Consider the following 7944-nt stretch of genomic DNA (forward strand, 5'->3'; position numbering starts at 1 on the left):
GGACAGGGTCTGCACGGAGCTTGCTGCTCAGGAGAAAGGACAGGTAGACAAAATTGTCCAGGTGCACTCTGCCCAGCAGGTTGGGAACTTTCACGATCTTCAGGTGCTCTAGTCCCCTGGCTGGCAACACAGCTCCAATGCCCACCTCCATGATAAGCAGCCTACTGCGCCTTTCCCCGGCCAGGCCCACCTGGCTCGCAAACCAGCAAACACTACACTGGTGTTAGGCCAGCAAGACAGAAGCCCTGTCTACAGCAGCTACAAATGCAAACCATAGAGGCTTATACTTGTGTGCTCGGCCCACTGGTTCTGGCAGTGGAGACAGGCATAGCAGCCGGGAAGCAGGAAAAAGCTTCTTCCTCCCCACCCCCAGGCACCAACACCACTCCCCTGTGACCACCGACATCACTGCAGTGGCTGTGCAGCCCTAGAGACTAGAGCTGATGGACTAGAGGGCGCCACATACAAACATGAAATGTCAAAAGAACCTGGTTCAAACAAAAATACCACAAACACCAGAAAAAGGGCCAAATGAAACTGAACTCACCAATCTTCCTAAAAGAGAGTTCAAAATAGAAATCATTAACATGCCTATGGAGGTACAGAAAAATATTCAAGAAGTTAGGAATGAATTCCGGTTGGAGATCCAATCATTATGGAATGCAGTATGAGAAACTAAACAAACAACGGAATGTTGTAAAGGCAGTTTACATACAGTGGAGGAGACAATAAATGAACAAGAAATTAGAGAAGAGGAATACAAAGAAGCTGAGAAACAGAGAGAAAAACGAATCTCTAAAAATGAAAGAATATTGAGAGAACTGTATGATCAATCTAAATGGAACAATATTTACATTATAGGGATACCAGAAGAAGAAGAGAGAGAAAAAGGGATAGAAAGTGTCTTTGAGGAGGTAATTTCTGAAAACTTCCCCAGTCTGGGGAAGGAGATAGTCTCTTAGGCCATGGAGGTGCACAGATCTCCCAACATAAGGGACCCAAGGAAGACAACACCAACACATATAGCAATTAAAAGGGCAAAAATAAAGGATAAGGACAGACCATTAAAAGCATCCAAAGAGAGAAATAAGATAAGATACAAAGGAAAGCCCATCAAGCCATCATCAGACTTCTCAACAGAAATCTTACAGGCCAGACGGAGTGGCACGATGTATTTAATGCAATGAAACAGAAGAGCCTTGAACCAAGAATATTTTATCCAGTAAGATTATCATTTACATTTGAAGGAGGGATTAAACAATTTCCAGATAAGCAAAAGCTGAGAGAATTTACCCCCCACAAACTGTCTCTACAGTGTATTTTGGAGGGACTGCTATAGATGGAAGTGTTCCTAAGGTTTAATAGCTGTCACCAGAGGTAATAAAACCACAGTAAAGAAAGTAGAACAGTTACTTACTAAGCAAATGCAAAATTAAATCAACTATCCCCAAAGTCAATCAAGGGATAGACAAAGAGTACAGAATATGATATGTAATATATAAAGAAAGGAGGAGGAAGAAAAAGCAGGAGGAAAAAAGAACCTTTAGATTGTGTTTGTAATAGCATGTTAAGTTAGACTCTTATATAATAAAGAAGTTAACTTTGAACCTTTGGCAACCACAAATCTAAAGCCTGCAATGGCAATAAGTACATACCTATCGATAATCACCCTAAATGTAAATGGACTGAATGCACCAATCAAAAGTCACTGAATGGATAAAAAAACAAGACCCATCTATATGCTGCCTTTAAGAGACTCACTTTAAACCCAAAGACATACACAAACTAAAAGTGAAGGGATGGAAAAAGATATTTCATGCAACTAATAATATTTCATGCACCAATCAAAAGTCACTGAATGGATAAAAAAACAAGACCCATCTATATGCTGCCTTTAAGAGACTCACTTTAAACCCAAAGACATACACAAACTAAAAGTGAAGGGATGGAAAAAGATATTTCATGCAACTAATAATATTTCATGCACCAATCAAAAGTCACTGAATGGATAAAAAAACAAGACCCATCTATATGCTGCCTTTAAGAGACTCACTTTAAACCCAAAGACATACACAAACTAAAAGTGAAGGGATGGAAAAAGATATTTCATGCAACTAATAGAGAGGTAAAAGCAGGAATTGCAGTACTTGTATCACACAAAATAGATGTCAAAACGAAGAAAGTCACAAGAGACAAACAAGGAAATTACATAAGGATAAAGGGGTCAATCCAACAAGAAGATATAATGACTATAAAAATCTATGCACCCAATACAGGAGCAGCTACATACATGAAACAAATACTAACAGAATTAAAAGGGGAAATAGAATGCAATGCATTCATTCTAGGAGACTTCAACACTCCACTCACTCCAAATGACAGATCAACCAGACAGAAAATAAGTAAGGACACAGAGGCATTGAACAACACATTAGAACAGATGGACCTAACAGACATCTACAGAACTCTACACACAAAAGTAGCAGAATGCACATTCTTCTCAAGTGCACATGGAACATTTTCAAGAATAGATCATATACTAGGCCACAAAAAAAGCCTCGGTAAATTTTAAAAGATTGAAATTGTACCAACCAGTTTCTCAGACCACAAAGGAATGAAACTAGAAATAAATTACACAAAGAAAATGAAAAATCCCACAAACACATGGAGGCTTCACAACATGCTCCTAAATTACCAATGGATCAATGACCAAACAAAAACAGAGATCAACCAATATATAGAGTCAAATAACAACAATAATTAAACACTGCAAAATCTGTGGGACACAGTGAAGGTTGTCCTAAGAGGAAAGTATATTGCAATACAGGCCTACCTCAGCAAAGAAGAGCAATCCCATATGAACATTCTAAACTCACAATTAATGAATCTAGACGAAGAAGAATAAATGAGGCCCAAAGTCAGTAGAAAGAGGGACATAATAAAGATTACAATAGAAATAAAGAAAACTGAGAAGAATAAAACAGTAGAAAGAATCAATGAAAGCAAGAGCTGGTTCTTCGAGAAAATGAACAAAATAGATAAACCCCTAGCCAGACTTATCAAAAATAAAAAAAGAGAGTCTACACCACACATAAACAGAATCAGAAATGTGAAAAGAAAATTCACCACGGACACCACAGAAATATAAAGAATTATTACAGAATACTTTGAAAAATCACATGCTAACAAACTGGATAACCTAGAAGAAATGGACAACTTTCTTGAAAAATACAACCTACCAAGGCAGACCTAGAAAGAAACAGAAAATCTGAACAGACCAATTACCAGCAATGAAATTGTATCGGTAATCAAAAACCTACCTAAGAATAAATCTCCTGGACCAGATGGCTTCACTGCTGAATTTTATTGAACATTTAGTGAAGACCTAATACCCATTCTCCTTAAAGTTTTCCAAAAAGTAGAAGAGGGAATACTCCCAAACTCAGTCTAGGAGGTCAGCATCACTCTAATACCAGAACCAGACAAAGGCACCACAAAAAAGAAAATTACAGAGCAATATCCCTGATGAAGAGAGATGCAAAAATACTCAACAAAATATTAGCACACTGAATTAAAAATACATTAAAAAGATCATCCATCATGAAAAAGTAGGATTCATTCCAGTTTGTATATGTACCAGATGCAAGGATGGTACAACATTTGAAAATCCATTCACATAATCCATCACATCAATAAAAAGAAGGACAAAAACCACATGATCATCTTCATAGATGCTGAAAAAGCATTTGACAAAATTCAACATCCATTCATGATAAAAACTCTGAACAAAATGAGTATAGAGGGAAAATACCTCAACATAATAAACGCCATATATGACAAACCCACAGCCAACATTATACTTAACAGCAAGAAGCTGAAAGCTTTTCCTTTAAGATCGGGAACAAGACAGGGATGCTCACTCTCCCCACTTCTATTCAACATAGTACTGGAGTTCCTAGCCATGGCAATCAGACAACACAAAGAAATAAAAGGCATCCAGATTGGCAAGGAAGAAGTTAAACTGTCCCTCTTTGCAGATGACGTGATATTGTACATAAAAAACCCTAAAGAATCCACTCCAAAACTACTAGATCTAATATCTGAATTCAGCAAAGTTGCAGGATACAAAATTAATATACAGAAATCTGTTGCATTTCTATACACTAATGATGAATAGCAGAAGGACAAATCAGGAAAACAATTTCATTCACAATTGCATCAAAAATAATAAAATACCTAGGAATAAACCTAACCAAGGAAGTGAAAGACCTATACTCTGAAAAGTACAAGACACGCATGAGTGAAATTAAAGAAGATACCAATAAATAGAAACACATCCCATGCTCATGGGTAGGAAGAGTTAATATTGTCAAAGTGGCCATCCTGCCTAAAGCAATCTACAAATTCAATGCCATCCCTATCAAAATACCAACAGCATTTTTCAATGAACTAGAGCAAATAGTTCTCAAATTCATATGGAACCACAAAAGACCCCAAATAGCCAAAGCAATCCTGAGAAGGAAGAGTAAAGTGGGGAGGGTTATGCTCTCCAAGTTCAAGCTCTACTACAAAGCCACAGTAATGAAGATATTTTGGTACTGGCGCAAGAAAGGAATAATAGACCAATGGAACAGACTAGAGAGCCCAGATATAAGCCCAAACATATACGGTCAATTAATATACGGTAAAGGAGCTATGGACATACAATGGGGAAATGATAGCCTCTTCAGCAACTGGTGTTGGCAAAACTAGACAGCTCCATGCAAGAGAATGGAACTGGATTATTGTTTAACCCCATACACAAAAGTAAACTCGAAATGGATCAAAGACCTGAATGTAACCCATGAAACCATAAAACTCTTAGAAGACAACATAGACAAAAATCTTCTTAAGATAAACATGAGCAATTTCTTCTTGAACACATCTCCTTGAGCAAGAGAAACAAAAGCAAAAATGAACACATGGGACTATATCAAACTAAAAAGCTTCTGTACGGTAAAGGACCCCATCAACAGAACAAAAAGGCATCCTACAGTATGGGAGAATATATTTGCAAATGACACATCCGACAAGAGGTTAACATCCAAAATATATAAAGAACTGAACACCCAAAAAGCAAATAACCCGACTAAAAAATGGGCAGAGGATATGAAGAGACAGTTCTCCAAAGAAGAAATTCAGATGGCCAAGAGACTCATGAAAAGATGCTCCACATCACTAATCATCAGGGAAATGTAAATTAAAACTACAATGAGATATCACCTCACACCAGTAAAAAAGACTAAGAACAACAAATGCTGGCGAGCATGCAGAGAAAAGGGAACCCTCCTACACTGCTGGAGGGAATATAAGCTAGTTCAACCATTGTGGAAAGCAATATGGAGGTTCCTCAAAAAACTCAAAATAGAAATACCATTTGACCCGGGAATCCCACTCCTTGGAATTTACCCAAAGAATACAACTTCTCAGATTCAAAAAGACAGATGCACCCCTATGTTTATCGCAGCACTATTTACAAAAGGCAAGATATGGAAGCAACCTAAGTGTCCATCAGTAGATGAATGGATAAAGAAGTGGTACATATACACAATGGAATACTATTCAGCCCTAAGAAAGAAGCAAATCCTACCATTTGCAACAACAAGGATGGAGCTGAATGATATTATGCTGAGTGAAATAAGCCAGGTGGAGAAAGACAAGTGCCAAATGATTTCCCTCATTTCTGGAGTACAACAATGAAGCAAAACTGAAGGAACAAAATAGCAGCAGACTCACAGACTCCAAGAAGGGACTAGTGGTTACCAAAGGGGAGGGGTGTGAGAGGGCACGTCGGGACAGAGGGAGATGAGGATTGAGGGGTATTATGTTTTGGACACTTGGTGTGAGGGGTCACAGGGAAAACAGTGTAGCACAGAGAAGGCAAATAGGGACTCTGTGGCATCTTACTACACTGATGGACAGTGACTGTAATGGGGTTTGTGGGGGGGGACTTGATAATAAGGGTCAATGTAGTAACCACGTTTTTTCATGTGAAACCTTCATAAGAGTGTATATCAATAATACCTTAATAAAAAATGTTTTTAAAAACCTATTCTGTTAACACCACTTAGATAGCATTACCCATTGATACACTGAAAAGGACTAAAAGGTGACCAATATCTCTGAAAAGAAATTAAATTTCTCACTATGTGAGGCAATGTTGTTTAAAGGCTTGCCAAGCCCGTCTTACCATCAGTAGAATGCATCTCACTCTTTGGGTAACACTGCTTTCTGCGATATCAGTTTTGAAAGTTTACCTGAGAATCAGAGTATTTATTAATTCAATTTTGAAAAGTGCTTGGTAGCTGAGTACTAAATGCTCAGGATATTTTGATCCTACTGACTCATTCATATAAGGTTTTTTGTTGTAGAGATCAAATTCACATCCAATAAAATTAACCATTTCAAACAATTCAGTAGCATTTAGTATATTCATGATGTTGTATAACCATCACCTTGATGTAGGTCCAAAACATTTTTGTCACCTTAAAAGGACACTCTGTACCCAGTAAGCAGTTACTCTTCATTTCCCCTCTCCTCAGCCCCTGGCTGTCACTAATCTACTTTCCTTCTATATGGATTTACCCTGGACATTTCATATAAATGGAATCACCAATATGTGACATTCATGTCCGTCTTCTTTCACTTAGCAGAATGTTTTTGGGGTTCACACATACTATAGTATATACAACTTCTTCATCCCTTTTTATGGGTGAATAATATTCCATTGCATGGATATACTACCATTTGTTGACACATTCATCCAGGATACTAGACTGCCAGGTTATGGGGAAAAGGAACTACAGTTAAAAACATTTAGATTGTCTCCAACTTTTGCCTATTGTGAACAGTGCTGCTGCAAACATGCATATACATGTATTTGGTTCAGTACCTGTTTTTCAGTTATTTTGGATATATATTTAGGATTGGAATTATGAGATCACATGGTAATTCTATGTTTAATTTTGTGAAGAACTGCCAAACTGTCTTACACAATGGCTGAACCATTTTACATTCCCACCAGCAATGCACAAGAGTTCCAGTTTCTCCACATCCCTGCCAACACTCGTTATTTCCAGCTTTTTATGATTATAGTTATCCTATGAGTGTGATATGGTGTCTCGTGGCTTTGATTTGCATTTCCCTAATGACTGATGATGCTGAGCATCTTTTCATGTGTTTATTGACCATTCATATATCTTTGGGCAAGTGTCCACGCAAGTCCTTTGCCCACTTTAAAAATTGGATTGCGTGTCTTTTTATTATGGAGTAGTAAGGGTTCTTTATGTGTTCTGACCCTTCTCAGATATACAATTTGCAAATACTTTCTCCTGTTTTGTAGGTTGCCTTCTAATTTTATTGATAATGTCCTTTGATGGACAAAAGTTTTCCATTTTGAAGAAGTCCAATTTATCTACTTTTCCTCTAGATGTTTTGTTTTTAGTGTCATATCTAAGAATCCATTGCCAAATCCAAGGTCATGGGTATTTACTCTTAGCTTCTTCTAGGAGTTTTATGTTTTTAGCTTTTATTTAAGGTTTTTAAGCCACTGACCTAGATTAATTCTATAACCATTGAAATGTACTCACCCTTGACTCATTTATTTAATAAATGAATCTGTTTAACCATGACCATGGATAAATCACTGTACCAGACTGTACAGATATCTGTAGAATATATATATATATATATACACATGTATGTTTATTAGTATCTATACTATTTATTAGTATAGTATAGTATTCCTATATACTTATAGGAAAAATGTAAAAAGGCCAGCAGACTGGACTGCCAGTTTATGGGGAAAAGGCATTACAGTTAAAAAAGAAGAAAAAAGCCAATTTTCAAACTGGCCTAAACAATGAGATTCATTCACTCACATCACTGAAAGCTAAAAGAGGGGCT

This window comes from Manis pentadactyla, chromosome 3 (genome assembly GCF_030020395.1).
Source record: "Manis pentadactyla isolate mManPen7 chromosome 3, mManPen7.hap1, whole genome shotgun sequence".
NCBI lineage: Eukaryota > Metazoa > Chordata > Mammalia > Pholidota > Manidae > Manis > Manis pentadactyla.